This window comes from Gallus gallus, chromosome 1, assembly GCF_016699485.2.
Source record: "Gallus gallus isolate bGalGal1 chromosome 1, bGalGal1.mat.broiler.GRCg7b, whole genome shotgun sequence".
Lineage (NCBI taxonomy): Eukaryota > Metazoa > Chordata > Aves > Galliformes > Phasianidae > Gallus > Gallus gallus.
In genome coordinates, this window is record NC_052532.1 from 44,746,553 (window position 1) to 44,768,399 (window position 21,847).

Below are 21,847 nucleotides of genomic sequence, written 5' to 3' on the forward strand. Positions count from 1 at the left end.
CTGTTTAAGCTCTACAGTGTTATGCAGCTAAAAGCCCTGCTGACCAAGCCTTGATTTTCCTGAACTACAAGCCAAACCCGTCTGTGTGGCAACTGCAGTAACGATGTAGATGTGAAGAATGATGGGAATAAGCAAAGGAGGATTAAAGATCTCTCTCAGTTAAATACTTTTTAAAAGTTAAAATATTTACTGTAAAAGAATAATGAAATGGACCTTTCATTCTTAATCTGCTTTTCCTGGTGCAGAGCCAATGAGATTCATGATTTCATAGAACTTTACATAAAGTTTGCAAACAAAGAAAAAACTGATTTACAAATGAAGATAAAGTGTTTACCAAAGCCTAGGACAAGCTGGGAATCAATGAAGGTAAAAGTAAATGCATTTCCTGCGGGATGACAAAATGCTCCATCATTCCCAAGGATCAATCCTTCAACAGCTGAGGCTTCCCTTTCACTAATGTCAGCTGTAGGCACTACTGAGTCAGCTGCCAATACAATTTCAATCTGGATCAAATATGTGTGCCATTGTACTTCTGTTTCTTCTGAACTAACACGAGTGTGGGATATGATGTTAAAGCAGTTCATTCTTTCCATTGGCTACAGATTGATTGTGGGCCAAAAAAATATGATGTCCATAATAAAGCTGGACAGGAAAAAAAGTTACAGGTTTAAAATAATGTTAAAACAATTTTAGTAGGTGTGATGAATTTGCTCCAGACTTGTATTAATTAATATTCATGCTGTTGGTTTTTCTGATCTTCTATAAAGTACCATGGTGTCACTCACAGGTGACAGGGCAAGGGGAAATGGCCTCAAGTTGCACCAGGGGAGGTTTAGGTTGGATATCAGGAAAAACTTCTTTACAGGAAGGGTTGTTAAGCACTGGAGTAGGCTCCCCAGGGAGGTGGTTGAGTCACCATCCCTGGATGTGTTTAAAAATCATTTGGATGTGGTGCTCAGGGACATGATTTAGCGGAGGGTTGTTAGAGTTAGGGTAGTTTGGTTAGAATCATAGAATCATAGAATCGCTAATGTTGGAAAAGACCCACAGGATCACCCAGTCCAACCATCCACCCATCACCAATGGTTCTTGCTAAACCATGTCCCTCAACACAACATCCAAACGCTCTTTGAACACCTTCAGGATCGGTGACTCCACCACCTCTCTGGGCAGCCCATTCCAGTGCCTGACCACACTGTCAGAGAAGTAGTATTTCCTAACATCCAGACTGAACTGTCCCTGGCGCAGCTTGAAGCCATTCCCTCTAGTCCTATCACTAGTCACACGAGAGAAGAGGCTGACCCCCAGCTCACTACAACCTCTCAGGTAGTTATAGAGAGCAATGAGGTCTCCCCTGAGCCTCCTCTTCTCCAGACTGAACAATCCCAGCTCCTTCAGCTGCTCTTCATAAGGCCTGTGCTCCAGACCCCTCACCAGCTTTGTTGCCCTCCTCTGGACATGCTCCAGGGCCTCAATGTCTTTCTTACAGTGAGGGACCCAAAACTGGACACAGTACTCGAGGTGCGGCCTCACCAGGGCTGAGTACAGAGGGACAATTACTTCCCTGTTTCTGCTGGCCACACTATTTCTGATACAAGCCAGGATGCCATTGGCCTTCTTGGCCACCTGGGCACACTGCTGGCTCATGTTCAGTCTAGCGTCAATCAACACCTCCAGGTCCATTTCCTCCACACAGTCTTCCAGCCACTCTGCCCCAAGCCTGTAGTGTTGCCTGGGGTTATTGTGGCCAAAGTGCAGGACCCGGCATTTGGTCTTGTTGAATCCCATCCCATTGGCTTCAGCCCAGCTATCGAGCCTGTCCAGATCCCTCTGTAGGGCCTCGCGACCCTCATGCAGATTGACACTTCTAGACAGCTTGGTGTCATCTGCAAACTTACTGAGGGTGCACTCAATGCCCTCACCCAGGTCATCAATAAGGATATTGAACAGGACAGGCCCCAGCACCGACCCCTGGGGAACACCACTCGTGACCGGTCGCCAGCTGGATTTAACTCCATTCACCACCACTCTCTGGGCCCGGCCCTCCAGCCAGTTCCTTACCCAGCCAAGAGTGTAACTGTCCAAGCCACAGACTGCCAGCTTCTGCAGGAGAATGCTGTGGGAGACAGTGTCAAAGGCTTTGCTGAAGTCTAGGTAGACTACATCAACAGCCTTTCAAGGCTTACGTTGTGGTTGGACTCGATGACCTTTAAGGTCTTTTCCAACCTGAGCAATTCTATGATTCTACGATTCTATGAAGCCAGATGTACCAACCCATGGAACCACAGCTCGGCCTCCATACCTCTCCTTGCTTGGATGGTTGTTAGGTAGCTGCAATAGCAGAAGCAATGCAAGAGAAAGAGGTGATTCCTGAGAGCACTTGCAGGACTGCCAGAGATACGTTCAGAAAGTAAGTGTTCACTCCCTATTACTGCTTGGCATTGTAACAATACCAAAATGACTTTTACAAAACTGGATATTATATATTGTAGAAGTCTATAGCTCAGGCAGTCTCTACCTCAAAAAGTTTATGAACTAAATAGGCAAGAAAAAGCATCTTCTAAAGAAAAAGATGTTTTTAAGATTAAAGATTAGAAAATCAATTAAAAGTATCTAACTTGCAAAATGTCACAGCAGTGGTTTAAAAGCTTGGCTAGAATACGTGCAGTGTGCCAGAACCTCTTGATGAGTCTGCCAGGTGCTTTGGAGGAGCAAAAAGATGTACTATTTGAAGATGACACGTTTTATTTATATTACACTTTCAGATCAAATAAAGAGATTTCCCATAAAACATAACAAAGCCAATTTTTTTTGTAGAAATTTCAGTCTGAGATTTCTGGAACAATTCTTAATTGCAAAAAATTCCTTCATTTTAAGCCTGTCTACTATAATCACGAATCCTGACAGTGTAACAGTGTAATTGCGAGAATGTAGGTTTAAAATGTCATTTGTCTTTAGGAGGAAGGTGAAGGCCATCTCCTGCTATACCATTTGCTGCCTGACCAGCGACACAATGTCCGCCGCCAGCTGGGACAGGACCCATTTTGTAGCCCAGTCCAAGGCATAAGAAGCAATGAGCAGGCATTCAGTGTTTCATTTCAGAACACTCCAATAAATCTTCTAGTAAGTGTCAGATGTTTAAGGCTGGACTCCTGGCATCCTTGTGGACAGGGGCTTTACTGCTGACCTCCACAAGGCCTTGAAATCAATACTCCAGCTCATATGAAGGAAAGAGAAAAACCATTACACATGATTCATAACTGAGCAGGGCTTCTCTGGTCAACCTGACTTTTGATCCCACTGGGATCCCTGTTATGCAGGAACACCTCTCAGGACTCTGTTGACATGGAAAGGCAAATAATGTTCAAGCTCTCAGTCTCCCTGGGGGTTTACCAGGTCTTGCAACAAAAAGGGGGTCTGTGAAGTGGTGGGCAATTAGTTGTACTGAGCAATTTACTGAAGTCATCCAAGAGTCTCGGGTTTATAAAATACCCACTGATGTTTAATTACTGTTTTTGTGAATATAACAGAAAGCAAATATGAAAAGGTACTGTCTGATCTGAGCAGAAACTATGACTCTGAATGAACATCATGACCAGAAATATATTCTAGGAGTATTACAGAGATTCGAAACCGAAGCTGCAGTCAGGAATTCAAACATCAAATTGCAGATTGTTATTAGTTGGTTTCCTGAAGTCTGCTACCCTACTTACAAAGAACAAGTGCTGGCTACTGTAACTATCACTGCATCATGAGAACATTTAAATATGATTGAAACCAATGGGTCCATTTTTATTCACCGAGGGCCAGGTTATTTTCTACTGAGAGAAAACTACATAGAGACTAGAATTTTGTACAGTTACTGTTTGGTATTCCTCACTGATCCTTTGGTGCAGAGGGTGGCTGGGATTTGCAGCTCTACCAGTTGCACTCGTCTGCACCCACAGGGCAGTCAGCCCTGGCAATGCCTCTGGCAGCCCACAGCTGCTGAGGCAGACATCTGGGCTTCTGCATCCTGCTCCAGAGGTATCCCCGGCACAGCCCCCCTCTGTCATTTCTTTTCTTGTGATACCACTGGGAAACGTGACTGATAGCTGAGCTCTCAGAAGGCAGATCCATTGGGCTGCTCCCCATGACAGCATTCCTCCATCCAGTGATGGAGTCCATCAGGCAACCCACAGGGGAATGAGACTGTCACTACATAAATCCCATTTCTTTCCCTATATCTAAGGATATTTCTCAGACCTGCAGCTGATACAAATACTTCTTGTAGCAAAGGCGGCCCAAGAAACTGAAATTCAATCATCCAACGTAAGGCAAAGATGCTGAAAGAAAACCATGATCACCTCAATCACACATTGAGGAAAATATGTCCCAGGAGCCCCTGCCAAAGCACTGGATCTTTGGGTCACCCTCACCCCTCCACCTCCACTGGCACAACCCCAAGGGCAGTTCACATCAAAACTTCTAGTGTCTTTTTGAAGAATGTCTGAGCATGCCATTTATCTGGATATATTTCTCCCTGTTCATCATCACTGTCCTTAGCAATTTGCATTTAATGAGCAGATCATACATATTTTTATGGCAGCTGTTTCACAGCAGCAAGCAAAAAGTACTCAGCTGCTTTGGGGCAGCGCACAAATGGATCCTAACCTTAAATTTAACCTGTCCTGGAAGGACTGTGTGCTGTCGCTCTTCTCTCAGAGCATAGGGCTGTGGCTGCCAAAAGGCCTGCAGAGGAAAGAGCAGGCTGGCAGCCACTACAGTGAGCTCGGCCCCTTGGAAGAGACCTCATTGCTGCAGACTTCAGGAGAGCTCATCTGCACTCATCTGTTACAAGAAGTCGTGACAGCTGAACACTGTCCAACAAAGGACCAAGATGTTCCACATCACCTTTGCTCCCTGCATTCAAACATAATGAGGCCTTGTAACATGTGCATTTTTGGTTAGGCACACAGCCATTCATCCATTGGCTGCCTTTTAACCCTCATCCGCTGCCTTCTGCAGGTGTGCTCTAGGCAGAAGCTAACTCATTTCCCAGCAGCAGTATGACGGTGGGGATGTGCTGAATGAGCATGTCACTGTGTCAGAACTGGAGCAGCAAATGGGAACGGTCTTTGCGCAGACTGAGCGAGGAGGACTATCTATGGGAAGTAACAAAGTATTGGGAACAAGAAGCATACTTTCAGTCACTGGCACTCAGAGCTGCCCATACATCTCCTCCTCAGAGGCCCCAGAGCTCTTCTTGCATTTGTGGGGCTATTGACAGAGAGTCTGATCCAAGAGATAACCTGGATGTAATAAGATAACTCAGCTACATCATGCTCTCATGTCTGTAATGCACATACAGACACAAAAGGGCTGATTTAAGATGGTGTGGGCAATCTTAATTGTTGCATTCCCCGACAATTGAAAGCTCTAACATTTGTCCTTGGTAACAATCTTTGAGACTATTTTTTGTGGGATGAATACACAAGTGTTTCTGTCAGTGCACCTGACCATATCTGAAAGAACAGCAGATAACATTTTTTCCTCATCAGGTTGAAAACTTTTTATCTGATCATTCTGTTTGCTCTGCCACTGGCAGTTCCTCAACATCAACAAGTGAATGTTCAATCAACATCAACAAGTGATGTTTCTCACATCAGACACATTCAGCCTCTCTCCAGGAAACTGTCAAACACTTTTAAATGTACTTGTATTACTTCTTTTGCCTCACTCCACTGTCCCATTGACAATCTGATGCTTGTAAAGCAGGACAAAGAGCTATGTGTGCGGCTTGTCCATCAGACAAGCAGAACTGAGGGAAAAATAGAGGGCAGGGTTCTATCAGCTCAGGAACTGTTAGGCCCTGTCCTCTGCCAGGACTCAGTTGCCTACCAAAAATCCTTCTCTTTGAACATCAGTGTGAAGTCCAGTTTAAATCTACCTGACCAGAGATTGCTAGAAAGGTACAAAACCAAGAAGTCTACCCTTTTCTTCAATTAGAGCCATATTAGGAAGACACAAGAGATAAGACTCGGGGGGCTCCAGTCACCAGCTAAAAATGTAGTGCAGTCGTTCTGGGCTTGCCGCAGCACACAGGCTGTGAGTCAGAGCTCCTGAGGCTCACAGTTAACATCTCTAAAGGGGAGAAATGATTGATATCACTTTTCTCAGTGAGTGATTAAGGCTGCTTTTAACAATGCAGTCATGCATGCTATGCACTAAAAGGGATGATTCATTAGTTACTTGGAAGAGGAGCATCTTCTTTCAATTCAGAAGCCAGAGAGATTAGCCAGTGTCCCATTAGCGGGGCTGATTAGCATGTAGAAAGAGAAGAGGGGAAATACTGGCTACTTTTGTCCCTGTCCCCGCATCTGCAGCGCTTTTTCCCTCCAAGCAAGAAACAAATGAGAATTCTGTCTGCAGCAGTGCCATTGATTCCCACTTTGCACAGTCGGACACCAGAGCTGGCTGCTGGCAGTGGCTGCAGCTCCCTCCTCTGCCTCTCTGCCGCAGGCGCCTGCGTGCAGCCCCACGCCATCCGCACAGCACCACTGGCTGATGCTGCACGGGACATCTGCTCCTTCTGATGTCAGTGCTGCTGCCTCTTCGGAACGAGAAGAGAACAGTGATAGGTAGAACTGGCAAAGAGGACAACACCAATAATGGATTGCTTCTCATCTGAACCATACTGTTGCTGAAATTAAATGTACAATAATAATTCTCACCTTTCCATCCCTTTTTGAAATGACATCCTGTGTATAGTAAAGAATCTGCCACTCCCAAGCCTTTCCTTTCCCAGAGTGGGTAGCTCTGCAGTGTAAGGCACTCTTTGCGACACACTGTGGTGCAATGGAGGAGCATGGTGGCATAACTGTCTGGGAGGTAATGCTGGAATTTCTTCATGTCCTTTAAGGAGAAATCGTGTTGTCAAAGCCCACATGCAAGACAATTCTAGTGAGCCGAAATTGATGCTTCTGCCCCTTCATCACAACAAAAGTTTAATTTATGGCAAAGTACGAAGCATTTTTTTTAGCACTGATCAAACTTGTCATAGGTGATCTCTTCCCCCTGTCCACATATGACTTAAAGGCAGCTCATTCAGAATGCTTCTAACCGCAGTCTCACGTAATGATCTCTTGGACATGCTGTACTCAGAGACCTGGCAGCAGTTCCAAAATTGAAGTATGTGACAGACTTCTGGCATCAGCTCCATTGTCTGCACTGCAAGGATACATACAGTGCCCTTGCATCCAAACACAACCCCCACACTATCCCTAAGCACACTGACATCCCTGACTCCACCAATTTCATTGATACCCCACATCATTCATCCCTGGCTTTTACTTATCCTTCCTTCTGACCTCATCTGGGCTCCCCTTTGGCCTTTCACCCTTCTTCCTCCTTGGCTGCCATAGCACCAGCTATTTATGCACAATGATTCATCCTCTTCTCCACCACTCATGCCTCTCTTTTCCTTGAAGCAATGTGGGGAGGATGAAAGGAGATACAGCCTTCAGTGGTAGCAACTCCAAGGGGTGGACAAGCTTCATATCAGCCCTCATCTCCCTGTATGTTAGCACTTCCCTCCCCATAACTACATTATAGCTGTTATCCTGCCCTTATCATGGTCCACCTTCAATCTCCTGTGCTGGTTGATATTTATTATGAGCCTTCAGTTACCCAAATCCCTTCATATCTCACCTTGCCGAGCACAGAGAGTGTGCTTCCCATGTTGACAGGGTGGAAAAGAGTCTCAGCAGGTGTCCGTCCAGTTGAGCTCCTGACAGAATGACACCGCTGGGATTTGGTTTCATATTAATTATGTAAGGGCACTTATAGCCTTGGCTACACAAATTCCATACAATACAATTCCAATCATCCAATTTAATGTAAATATTACTACTCAAATGAGAAGCTCTTTGGGAAAAAAAAAAAATCAAGATGATGATATTTTGGCTAAAACGAAGATTTTTGTGTGTGTGTTTGAAGGTCAAAAATGACTCCTGAGACCAAATAATTGAATTGAAACATGGCCAGGATTCCTTTTAATTAAATAGTGACATACACTGACCAAAAGAAAGGTCTTCTGTGAAAGCCTCATCTTTAGTCAAAACATCTGAATTTATGCACAGCGCACAATGGACACCAGATGGAATCATCCTCAGTATATCTATGCATGTAACCATTGGAAAGCAGTTTATCTCACATAGAAAGACCATTATAAATTTCATGTGTGAGATACGTATGTAACTTACCTTTATTTTCTCTTTCACTACTACGCTTCTGCATTCACCAGAAGCTCCAAAGACAAAAAAACCATCAGTCATTTAACTGGTGATGTACACATTTGCCATCCTGGCGTGGCTTTGCTTTTAAGCTTAAGGTAAAGCAATTTGTTTGTGCCGTAAGTGACAAAAGCCCACAACCCCACTGCAGCAGATCTCTGATTGAGCTCAACGCAGAGCAAGGTCAGACCTGGTGAAGGGAAAATGAGCACAGCATGGAATCACTGCTAAGGCTTTTCCCTATAAGCAAAGCCCGTGTATTACTCTCCCAATGCTTCCTTGGAAGTGCCCTCAACGTTTTAGTGAAGACTTCTCCTGTTGTCTCCCTTCCGTTCCCCGCAACAAACAGCCGTTCATTTAGTACCGAAAACTTCAGAACAATGTATTCACATTTTAAAAAGTAAGGAGCAATTGGTAACGGTATCATTGCATGGAAATGGTCTGGCAGCCTTCTGCTCGGTGCCAACACCTGCGCTCTGCGGAGCGGAAAGAGCTGCCACTTCTTCATCAGTGCTTCAGTGAGACGGTTACTCCGCCACGCTGCAAGAAGGTCACTGCTGACTGTTAATATATAACCCACAGATGTGTTGGATCTTTCCCTGCAGCACTGTTTCAGGCACCGCAGGGGAATCCCCTCTGCTACCCATGCCAGCAGCAGACAGGGGAGCTGCAGCCTGGGGATGCCTGCCTCCCACCCTGCCGCCCCCCATGCAGCTCTGCAGCGGCTGCTGGGGCTGGGCTGCACAGCGGCTCCCTGGGCTGATCCAAGTGACGAAGAGGATGCTCTGAATCCAGATTGCTTTTGTTATCAGAATGGCATCAGGAACTGCAGTGCTGGTGCAGTCAGGAGAGCAGGTGCTGGGGAGGAAGCGTGCCGTGGTTCAGACTGTGTCTCTTCCCTTAATAAAGGTAGAATGCAATTGAAAGAGTGTTATGGTTACACAATTATCAAACAGATAGCTCACAAACAAAAAGGATGATGCATTGGTTCAGAAAAAATCCATACAGTCTGTATGTGCTCAATCCAAGATTGAGCAGTAAAAATTGCTTCATCTATGTGCCTTCTGCAGAGAAAGTAGCTACGTGGATAGCCATTAGACAACATGAACAGTACACAAACATGAATCCACATGCATATACACATTTACACATGTAAACATGCAAAAAAAAAATCTCTAAATGTAAAAGAAATGCAAATTACACCTCACGTAAGAGTTTATGTCAGCTTTCAAAACCCGCATGCAGCTCTGATCCCCTGGGCAGCCGGTTCATGGCAGCAACAACCAGAAAAGCCTATAGAGGGAGCAGGCCGCCTGCTTTTCCTGAGTGACGGGTTTTCAGCCTTAAGCAACAGCCCTGCGGGAAGGGCAGCCAAAGGTGGAGGACAATCATGTCTTAGGGAGCAGTCCCAGGGCCTGATCGGGTTACCCTTCAAAGAAGTGGAACAGCAGCAGCAGCCACCTGCCCAGGCCATGGGCAAGAGGGCTGCAGCTCCATGTCTCCCCTCCTTTCCTCCTTGCCCTGTCTTCAAGTTCACACCTGAGCCCTGCAAGAAGAATCACTTGTTGTTTTCCCTCTTCTGTAGTTGCTGGCATGTCATGACACTTCAGCCTCCTCTCTTCAAAGTTTAGCAGAATTTCATCTTCTGACACCTACAGCCAAAGTAACATAGCACTGGCTAGAAGTAAGGGAAGAATGCAGTAAGGAAAGCTCAGGGCTGCCTGCTGAACAAACAGAATAACTAGGAAATGCACAACTGCATGCTACAGATAACACTAGAGAAGCAGCATTAAGCAGAATCAATATTAAAATTGCATTCAGAAGACAGAAAACACAGAAATATCAGGGTTATTGGGATACTGTGATTAGGGTTCACGTGCCCGAATTTCTACAAATCAAACATTACATGCATTCTAATGTACATGCACGTACACACAACATTAAAATCAAAATCTTCAACCCATGTATACATTTATTCTAAGCCCAGAAAGTTGGTAGTTATTGGTTCAGCCCAGAAGGCCCAGCCTAGGCAGAGTGCCTCTGCTGAGCGCAATACAGACCTGTGCCAAGAGCCTTACCTTGCCCTGCTTTTATAGCCCAAGGAAAGACAGAATGACAGGACATCCTGTTTTTGCTTTTGTTTTTCAAACAGGCAGGGAGCTGTGAGCAGAGAAACTGAACAGAAAGCGGATCTGACCAAACAAACTCAGATTAAGCCTTTAAAATCAAAAGACTGGTAACTAAAATACATAGGTTTGGGAGTAAGGACGTTTCTAAGAAGCTTAACTGAGAGGAATATGCTTTCTCGTCTGAAACATAACAAATGTGCAGAGGAGAAAATGGTGCACAATGCATGGCAAGTCTGCAAGTGTAATTTACTGTGTCATCCCCGTGAGTTCTCTCTGTAGGACTGGCCACCAGAGTGTGCACCAGCTTACTTCCATTTCTGTAAGTACATAAGAAAAGGCACAGAGCATACAATATTTATCCATGAAATTATACTGAGAGCTCTCCCCCCCACGCACGAAGGTCTAAGAATGCTTTAGCATTTGTCTCCTGGGGAGCAAGAGCAAGCTTTAAGGCTGCAATACGTATAGTTGAGCACAGGTCATGCAGCAGTAACAGAGGAAAGGAACACTCTGCCCTTCAGTTCCTAAGCACTGCAGCTTGAGAGTTTTTAAAAAGGCTATATTACTTTTCCGTAACTAACCCCCATAACGTCTCATCTTTTGATACAGGATGGCTTTTTCTTTTCTTTTCTTTTCTTTTCTTTCTTTCTTTCTTTCTTTCTTTCTTTCTTTCTTTCTTTCTTTCTTTCTTTCTTTCTTTCTTTCTTTCTTTCTTTCTTTCTTTCTTTCTTTCTTTCTTTCTTTTCCTCCTTTTCCTTGCATGATTGGAGAGAGACAATTTGAGGAATATATTCTACATAGTGATGTGATTCAGCAACTTTCTGGCAAACTTAAATGCAGCCCTTTTTCTCAGCGCACTACTGAAACACAACTGGCAACAATTTCCTTCATGCTGAGCTTAACCGAAAGCAGGCAACGTATCACATAACCTGAAGCTCAGAGGTCTCGGGTCACAATGTCATTTCTCATGTTCTTTCATATGACTACGAGCTGCTCAAACCCAGCCAGTGACAACAACTGTGTTACTGCAGGAGCTGCTGTGTTACTCAGGGTGGCTCAGCAAATACATTTTCCCTTTAATCTAAATTCTAGGTAGCTTTTGCCCGTACCAACACACAAGGCCGTTGCTTCTCAGGATCCCAAGGGCATACCCATAGAAAGGTTGTTCTGCAGTTCCACCAGAGCACACCCCCCTGTCGTGGGGTTGCCCTCATCAGAACTTTGTTGGCATAAGGGCACAGGGGTGAATGAGGCTTTGTAACTCCACTGTAGAAACATGATATAGTTTTGTGTGTTTGGTATTCTCTACCCAACTGTGGGAAATCAGATCAGGATCAAAAACTACTCTCCTTAAAGGAACAAATTCCCACTCTCTGCCCCAGTGACATGAAAAGTAGTAAAAAGAGCTGAGGGAACTGCTGTGCTAGACCAGGTGAATAAAAACTCTCCCAATAAAGATGTCTGTTCATAGGATAAAGGAGTTGAATCTCCAGGCAGGCAGTGTGGTAGCGATCCCCAGTAAGCAATGAGTGCCTGCATTGGGCTGTGCTGCGTCCCCTACTAGAGGGCACATGCAGGAGTGGTGGGCAGCACATGGTCCTGCTTACCACCATGACCCCTCCTGCCCTGAGCTGCCAGACAGCCGCAGTAGCAGCTCTGCAGCACCCACAGCTCATGTGCAGTGCGTCCCGTGATCAGCCCAAAGAGGAAAAGTGCTGTGCAAGCGTCAGCCGCTGTTGTTCCTGGCAGCACTGCGTGGGGATGCTTGCAGGCAGTGCCTGTGGGGCTGGCTAACCGCTAACCAGCGCGGAGCCTCTGCGCTTAGAGGCACCGAGCACTATTCACCACACATATTCCCATTTGCAAAATAAAAAGTGATTCTGACAACAAAGTCTTTCAGTGACTAAGCGACCAGCGCGCCGCTGGTACCAAGTAGTTGGCACCATTTCTATCATAAACACTGCTATCAGGTCATTGTAACTCAGCTGTAAAAACTTGCTCCAGGCTGATATTTGGCAAACAAGACCCTGCAAGATAATCCTTTTTTAAACACATTATCCTATCTGAGTAATCTACAGACATGGGAATGGAAGAGGTCTGCAGATGCAATCCTCACGGACATCTCTGTTGATCTTCTCTGCTGATGTGGAGAAGGGCACCCAGGGATGGGAGCACCTGGCCATCTCAGAGGGAATCCCAGAGTCCCACAGACATACCTCCTCCCACCTGAAGCCACCAGCTTTCCCACAGAAGTGAAGGGTAAGTATCAGCTATTTCCCTATCAGAAGAAATGTCTCTCATTCTTCAAAACAGCTCTTTGGTCATAACATCACAATGCTGCGCTGGCTGCCACAGTCCTCTTCTATTTCAAAAGGTTTCCTGTGGACTGTACCACATCTGAAAAACGCTTTGGTTGAAAAAATGCCATCCATCAGCCTTTCCAAAGATCTGCACAGAATATCCTCAGGACAATAAAAATGGTTAAATGCAACAGGGCTGGAAAACTCAGCACTAAACAAATTGTAACGATTATTTATGTACCTATGCTCCGGTTTTATAGTTAGGAATGCTCCTTTCATTGATTTCATTATTAAAAGTCTGTTTCAGCTAAGGGTTTTTTTTAATGCTGAATCTCATTTCCAAACGCCCTCAGGGAGCAACAGCCACAACAATAAAATTAGGAACCAATTACTGAAGATAAAATTAGAATACCTAAGCCCAGCACTATACTGGGAAAATGCAGTGTTAAAATGTATGAGGTAAAATGTTTTCTAACTATTTCAGTGTTAAACCTCATTTTGTCCTTGGAATGGGCAAGGGCAGAAATTTGTGACAAATTACCATGTTATTAAACACAACTGTTTTCTGCAAAATTAGTGCTGGCGTTTTTTTCCCTCAGTATTGCTAAGGCCAAAGAGGCTTAATAAGATTTTAAATTAATTTTTAATTAAGAAGACTTTTTTTTTTTTCCAATGCTTTTAAACATTGCTTCCTCTAGGATCAGGATGCAGAGAGATACTGAGAATATAGATGGTACGAATGGTTTACCTTTCCATCCTGTGCACACAGTAGATCTGGAGGATCTGCAAAAGCAATTCTTTGGCACAAGTGGAGAAGACACCACAACCACAACTACCACCTCAGTGGCGAAAGCAGCAGTAGGTGCCCACGATCCACCTACCTACACTATGGCAACCAGTCAGATACTTGGTGGTATCACCTTATGTGGGTAGGATTGGCATTTCAGGCCATAGATACCACTATGGATTGGAGTTGGGCTTCAGCTACCACTCCTGAACAAGCACCTTCATGAGACAGATGTTCTCATGAAGCACACGTTCAGGCTGAGCAAGGCTAGAGAATGGCAATTCCTCTTCACGGTCATGTTGAAAAGTGCACAGCCTTTTCCTGCAGAAAAAAAAAAAAAAGAAAAAAGAAGAAAAAAAGAAACTTCATGTTTCCAAAACCAGAACTGTGTTATAATATCCAAACTGGCATAGCAGGGGGGAGAGTTGTTCCAGCACTCTCCTCTCACATCAGGTAACTCCCCCATTCCTCCTCATCTTTCAGCCTCAAACACACGGCTGTTATGCACTCCTCAACAAAATACTGTCAGATGCATTCACCAAACATTCTGACGCTGATGAAAAAAGAATCATTCAATTGAAAAAAAAAAAACCAAAAAACATTGTCATGAAAACACTTTGTTTAGAACATTGCTTCAGATGAGTGAACAGCTCATTTGCTATTCCTGGGTATTGGGAGTATAGCTCAGTGCTTTTGCAAAATATATTTTTAAATAAAGGTTGAATAGCATGTTTGTCTTATACTGCATACTTGAAACTTCAGAGGAAACAAAGCATGCTCTCCTGGCAGTATGGCAGTGTCTACAGGCCTTGAAGCTAGCAGACAGGCCCAATGGGTTTCACGAACCATTCTCCAGCAAAAATCTGCACGCAGGAGCTGACTCCTTATCTGCACTTCAATCAAATGAGCTTATTGTTAAAGTTTTACAAAGCAGCCCAGCAGCAAGGTGAAAGATGAAGGGATATTGAATAATAGATAAGAGTATTTTTAGTCAGCTCAGATGTATTCATGTCTCTGAGCACAAGCTGGAAAAGGCCCACAGACAGCCCTGGGACGGGGTTCCCATGGGCAGGCAGGGCAGGGCTCTGCAGCCTGGGCCCATCCCACCTCCCTGCCCAGAGCAGGGCACTGGGGCACTGGACATCCCCTCCTGGGGACAGAGATATTTTTGCTTCCTATTTATCCACTGTTTTTTAAGCCCAGCAGTGCTGCCCTTCAGCTCGCAGCAGACGGAGCAGCAAACTTCCTCCCAAGGCTGCTCCTTCCCATCAGGTTTCCTGCCATCCTGCTCAGCACAGGGGCAACACAGAATTTCTAATGCTCTAGAAAGGCCCCTTCCCAAGTGCAAAGGAAAGAAACAGCTAAACTGTCTGATTTCAGCATTGTTCTACCTTTTATCCTGCGTCTTTTAGCCACAGTAGGGTTGTTGCTGCGGTGGTGAGGCACTGGCACAGGCTGCCCACAGGCTGTGGGTACCCCATCCCTGGATGCATTCAAGGCCAGGCTGGATGGGGCCCCGAGCAGCCTGAGCTGGTGAGTAGCATCCCTGCCCACAGCAAGGGGTTGGAAGTGGATGGTCTCTCGGGTCCCTTCCAACCTAAGTCATTCTATGATTGCTTTGTTATTGAAGCCTGAAGAGACCAAGATTTTTAAAAGATCTTTCCACTGCATGAGCCAGCCCACTCCCTGTTGCCTCTCCCTTTTAATGAAGATCAGAGAGTACTTGACATCTTTGATCTCACTACAGATCCTGAGAGCCTCTCAAGATGTGGAGGTATAATAACATCATTCACTGAAAAGATACGGAGATACTGACTGAAACTGTACTTTCTGAAATAAGTGCCAGTGAAAAATGAAAACTCACTTGGATATGCAGAGCTTCGTTTCTAAAAGGAACCGACTCATGTGTCCCTGGGAACACGCACACAAGAACTGCTGTACTAAATCAGATACTGTATTTAGTTCAGATTCCGAGTATTTGCACACAGTCCATCCCACCGTGACACTGAGCACAGAGCAGGAATGCCCTCACCTTGCCTCACGGATAACTGAGAGACTGTACATAACAGTGGGACAGACAGCTGTAAACAGGCAAAACTTATCTCAGTAGTATGTAAGAAGTGCAGTCCATTACAACAATGTGAAAGTGTAGACATTACCACAACGTGAAAAGATCCAAACATCCAAACAGAGGCAACCATCAACCTGCAGTACCACATAGCTCAGTGCTGCTCACATTACCCAAATGTCCCAACAGGACATTTGTGCTGAACTCTTTATTCCCTATATCTGGACTGCTGAGCTAGCAGGTTCAAAACCAGGTTGGACGTGTCTGAGCTGTTACTTGGGTACTGGGGAAAAAGAGCAAGTATCAACTGGTGCTTGAGACTGCAGCAGAGATGCAGCCCAGCATTTTGTCCATCCTGCCCAGCAAGGCCTTTCAGCACACACACTGCTGTGATCCTTTGAATATACTCAGCAATGGCAATAGCTTAATAACAGTGAAGTGTGCTTTGAGCTCCCTTTTGGACTGGGAAACATCGTCAAAGTATTTTATAAAACACAGTAGAGCCTCAGAAAGCAGAAAACAAAAGTTCTCCATTTCTCTCCCTTCCAGCTGGATGCGTTGGAAATAGGATGCTTTGGCATAAAACTCAGACATACTGAAGCAATTGCCAGAGGCCATCCAAAGTCACAGCCAGGTCCATTTTGGGGAGTATGGACAGATACAGACAGGGCACCTGTCCTAACCCAGACAAGCCCAAGTGCCCGGTGACAGAAAGGATGGTGCACAACGACAATGGGCAGAAAGCTGCATGTCATCTTGCTGTGAGGGCCTGGCCAGGAGCTGTGCCACTGCAGCATGAAGGGCCCAGAAGGCTACTGCAAGCAGCCCAGCAGGAAAATATTGCTTAATAAATCTGTGGGTCATATTCTCCCATAGGATCTCACTTCAGATCCTGTAGCTCATTAGGAAGTGGAGGGGTCATGTCCATGCAGACCCACTACTGCAGCTGTTTTGGCCCACCAACTCCATCTTCTGCTTCCCAGCTCCCTCCAGGTGAAGTTCCAGAATGAGTGAAATACTGAACATCTCCCTACCTGCAGACTGCATTATCTGGAAATGGCTGTGCCAGCTGATCCTCACCTCCTGTAGTTGCGCCATTTGGCATTTTAAGCCACGTTTTCCTTTCTGGGGAATCATGCTTATCCTTCAACTCTCTTCTATGTGTCATCCTACTTCTAATCCTTTCTTCTTTCAGCTTCAATTTGGTATTCTTTCAAGCGTGCAAAATTTCCCAGTGAAGCAGTCCCTGCTTTCTCCCACTCCCACATCATCTCCCAGATCATCTGTTGTACTGTGCCATCATAAATATTTGTGCAGCCACATGGTGAACCAGATCAGAGAACTGATCCAGCTGAAAAACAGCCCCTGGGAAAAAAAAAATGCAATTTTTCCAATATAGTATGCCACGAGGTCACACAAATGCTTGTGTTGCAACTGTTAGGAGCTTTTCTGTAAGAACAAGAATGGCTGACAGCAAGGAGGAAGAGGGAACAGTCTCCTGTTTTAAGCTTTGCTGGCCTTAATGTGTTCCCACATTTTGGCATTTGCTTTCACCAGTGTTTGTCCTTCCCCTCCCCCCACCCCGCCCTAAAAGCCTGGAGAAACCCCTTCACAGAGGAGTGAACAGGCACAGAGCTACTGAAGGTTCCCAGCCCCTCCTAAATGCCTGGGGGAAAGTGATATCTAATTCTTGCCCAGATTTGAGGCCAAGACCGTGATCTCCAAGACAGTGCTCTTACATCTGACTAAGAGCTTCCTCCTATCAGCAACAAGCTCAGGGATCCTTTGGAATCAATTGCTAGCACTTCAGAGGCAAACAGCATATTTCTCCCTATCTCACTCCCCAGATTTGAGGACTGATGTGGCATAATGCCTCCTGGTTACCCGTTCTACAGCCCTACATTGTAAATTGGAGGAAAAAGCCTGGAAACATTACCACTTGATTGCATTTTGCCAAACAGACTTATGCAAACAGCTCACCTTTCCATTTAACAGATTCCAATAAACTAAGCCAAAACCTAAAGCCAGAAAACCCTGACACGAATTCCCTCAATTTCACTTCTTTTTATCTCAACTTCTTCCTTCAAAATAAAGCAAAATAAACCACAGATATTTCTCAGGATATGTTCGGTAATCTTTTGGGAAACACTTGAAAATTGTGGCAAAATACAACAATACTGTTGGATAAAGCCGTACAGAATACAAAGAAGTCCTTCCCCTGCCTCCTCCAACTCAAACAAAAGCCAAAAATACTGTTTTCTCCCCATTGGTTTGTGGTGTGAGACAGCAAGGATATGAGACCGGCGGATCCCATGAGTGGGAGGACCGGCTACAGTGAGAAACTTTTTCTTCCTTTATTGCTCCCAGCAACTGTACAATTAACTTAAATTGTGGCTATCTTTTCGGTAGCGAGTTAATGTATTCAGGCTAAGGATAGTGTCTAAGTGAACATTACAATTTCCTGAAGACGCTGCAAATGAGCAGCCTGCCCTGAAATCATATCCCATATTACCCTTCAGTAAACTAGAAATACAAAGGTAGTACATTATCATATGCTATGAGACTTCCTTCACGCAGTGCTTGTACCATGGCAAACCTTGGGACAGAGCCCTAACACATACACTGATGGACATATTTAGCTTGAGGCCGTTTATCCAGTAAACATCGGGGGAAATTGTGCACAAAGACAACAGGAAGGGACTGATCCTGGTCAGCTCTACTATTCCAGAAGCTCTGCTAATTTTGGAGAAAGCAGAGCGGGTTTTGGCTATGTAACAAACAGGCAAGTGTTTTAAGATGTTAAACTGGTTTGAACTCTAGGAACTAAAGAGGATGTCAAACCTATTTCTGAGCAGAGACTGCATAAGGAAGGCTTGTTCTCAACATACCCTTGAGGAAGAGCCGCATTTGAATTTTTCCTCCAATCCAACTGGAAAGTTGGTGTGCTTAGAATTTTGTCTGAGCTTTTTAGCTATATCTAACAAAAGATATGACTTGTCCCTTCAGTGAGTCCTTCCCTGATCTGATGCACAGCAAAGCTTCCTCTTACCTCTGTCTCCATTCCAACAGCACTTACCTGGACCCACAAAGTCAATGTCTTCCACCTTTCTTGCCATTCTTTTCACCCTGCCCCACCATCCACTTAGGCCTCTCTGAACAGATTCTCTAGACCTCCCACTCTTCTTACATGGACGTTTGAGCCGCTGGTCAATCAACATGAATCAGCCTTCTTATATCACAGAATGCAACCATGATGTAAACCAAGGTGATGCAGTGGCTGACTCACAGGCACGTTACATGTCCAGGATGAAGCACAGAGACAGGGATAGCAAGCTGTCAGCCATTCCTAAATAAACTCATAAAGCCCTGGGCAGCAGGCACAAGGGATTTTGCCTTCTCTGATTCAAATAACCAATACATATGCCAACCAGTAAATAGCAAAAGCACACTGACTTTCCTTAAAAGAGCAAGTCCTCCTTGAGGATTGATTTCAGTCTCTCCAGGAAGTCACTGATGATAAGCAAAAGTGCTGTGACTGTCTCCCAGCTCACTAGACTCAAAGGAGAAGGGGCTCACTGTGGCATAGTATCTTCTCTGAGGGCCAGAGAAAGGGTAGCCAGTGGGAATGACTTGAAAGGACACAAGCAGAAAGCTAATGGGGGACAAATGTAAGATACGTGGCAGGCCTGGTATCTACTGGTATCTCCTATTCACTAAGCATTTGTATAAATGATGTTTACAAATGTCTAACATTCCTTCTAAGCAGTGCAAGACCTATTCATGGCAATAGGCTGTGCTGAGCCTTGAAAAATAAGCTCTGAGCAAGGGTTTGAACCTCACCATGGACATCTGGCAACCGAGCCACTTAAGACAGCAAGCAACACAGCAAAATAATAAAGAACATGTTATACCTCTGTGGCATCAGTTTCCCAGCCCAGTCTCTCACGCAGCAATATGAACAGCTGTGCCGGTAGGGAGTAGGGAGCCAACTGGCGTGAGAGCTCAGCTGGGATCAGGTCTGCTTCCAGGGAATTCCTGTTCAGACCATGTTCCTGAGCTGCTGATAGGGTCCTGGCCCTCCACAATACTTCTCTGAAACACAGTTCCTCTAAAATATACCTCACATGCTGCAGATAATAATTTGCTGTCGGCTTCTAAGCAATGCAACTTACGTGCCGCTCTGTGTCAGAGGGAGCACTTACAGGAAGATTTGGGAGTACCTCTTTCCCAGACCATCTTACTGTGGTGCTTCTTTTTGCCTTCCAGGTACTCACAGGCCCTCTGTCTGAGCAGCACCAGCTATGAGCAATCCCTTGCACGTCATCCTGGATGTATGTTCCCCAAGTTATAATATCCTTCACGAGGACCGTGCACAGCTGATGCCCTCCAGCATGGCTCTGCATGTCACTATGCTTATGTTTTTCTTACATAGCATAGAATCATAGAATCATAGAATCGCTAAGGTTGGAAAAGACCCACAGGATCACTCAGTCCAACCATCCACCCATCACCAATGCTTCTTGCTAAACCATGTCCCTCAACACAACGTCCAAACGTTCCTTGAACACCTCCAGGCTCGGTGACTCCACCACCTCTCTGGGCAGCCCATTCCAGTGCCTGACCATACTTTCAGAAAAGTAGTATTTCCTAACGCTCAGCCTGAACCTTCCCTGGCGCAGCTTGAAGCCATTCCCTCTAGTCCTATCACTAGTCACACGAGAGAAGAGGCTGACCCCCAGCTCACTACAACCTCCCTTCAGGTAGTTGTAGAGAGCAATGAGGTCTCCCCTAAGCCTCCACTTCACCAGACTGAACAATCCCAGCTCCTTCAGCCGCTCCTCATAAGGCCTGTGCTCCAGACCTCTCACCAGCTTTGTTGCCCTCCTCTGGACACGCTCCAGGGCCTCGATGTCTTTCTTACAGTGAGGGGCTCAAAACTGGACACAGTACTCGAGGTGCAGCCTCACCAGGGCTGAGTACAGGGGGACAATTACTTCCCTGCTCTTGCTGGCAACACTGCTTCTGATACAAGCCAGGATGCCATTGGCCTTCTGGGCCACCTGGACACACTGCTGGCTCATGTTCAGTCTAGCATCAATCAACACCCCCAGGTCCATTTCCTCTACACAGCCTCCCAGCCACTCTGCCCCAAGCCTGTAGCATTGCCTGGGGTTGTTGTGGCCAAAGTGCAGGACCCGGCATTTGGCCTTTTTGAATCTCATCCCATTGGCTTCAGCCCAGCTGTCCAGCCTGTCCAGATCCCTCTGCAGGGCCTCGCTACCCCCAGGCAGATCGACACTTCCAGCCAACTTGGTGTCATCTGCAAACTTACTGAGGGTAAGTTTCACCACAAGCCCCTGTCTTCAGTATGGATCAAATCCAAGTAGGCCTAAACATGTTCGTGTTGGTACCAGGATGAGGCTCTCACTTCCCCATGTTAGACCCAGATATCAGGTAGGCCTGCAGGAAACCAGGGGTGATATTCATCTCACTAAAACTTTAGGTGTCTTTAAAGTAAACAAGCAAAACTGAGCTAGTTGTCTAGATAACATTTTTAGCACAATGGAGAGGCACTTCTGAAGTACAACTCAGCTGAATTAATCTGTATGTCCACCTCAGAATGGAGTGAGTCATATATTACAGGGTATTTATTCCTCTCCATTGAATTCATCAGTGTTCTAGATGTCAAATAAGTAAATCTGCATTGGCTTACGCCATTTCTTACAAATACCCACTTGGATACATAACATCTTGGAACTGATTCATTCCAGTTGCCTCTGCATAGTTAGACTCTGCTTCTCACTTAAAGCACTGTAAACGTTTAGAATTAGATCCTCCACTTACATTTTCGTGCATAGTGTTTATTTATTTATCTATTTCTTTTAAAAAGGGAAATAGAGGTATACATTCAACAAAGCTATGCTATCTACTTTACCAGCGTACAGTGGCCCTGATCCTGAGAAACAATGGCTTTCAGGGGTAGTCCTGAACCACCAAAGGCACTGCCTGCTTTGCCACTTGCCATGCAGGATCAGGCTCAGAAGCACAGGTATCGGAGTTTGACAGTGGAACAGCCAAGAGGTTGTCTAATGCTTCTGCCTAGACAACATTTTTCAGCTTCCTCATTTTTTACAATTAAGGTGTAATAAATCAAAACACAACAGTATTCACCCAGCACCACATTTGCAATTCTTATTTAAGATAAAGCAAATAAGAATAAAGAAAAGTCACAATTGTACTCCTCTTACTAAGGAAAACTGGGGTGCATGGGATCTGTCTTTTACTATGTT

The 21,847-nt window shown here is 45.2% G+C and overlaps 1 long non-coding RNA gene across 23 annotated transcripts in view; it reads right to left on the bottom strand.

Annotated features, from left to right (window-relative positions):
- Nucleotides 1-8,005: 8,005 nt before the first annotated feature.
- LOC101750670 overlaps nt 8,006-21,847 on the bottom strand; it is a 102,486-nt gene continuing 88,644 nt past the window's right edge. For 20 of the 23 annotated variants that reach the window (XR_005862289.2, XR_005862285.2, XR_005862293.2 and 17 more), the window contains one exon: nt 8,006-13,810. This is a non-coding gene — a long non-coding RNA (uncharacterized LOC101750670). The remainder of the gene's footprint in view (nt 13,811-21,847) is intronic. The other 3 variants (XR_005862281.2, XR_005862286.2, XR_005862279.2) reach the window with 3 other exon arrangements.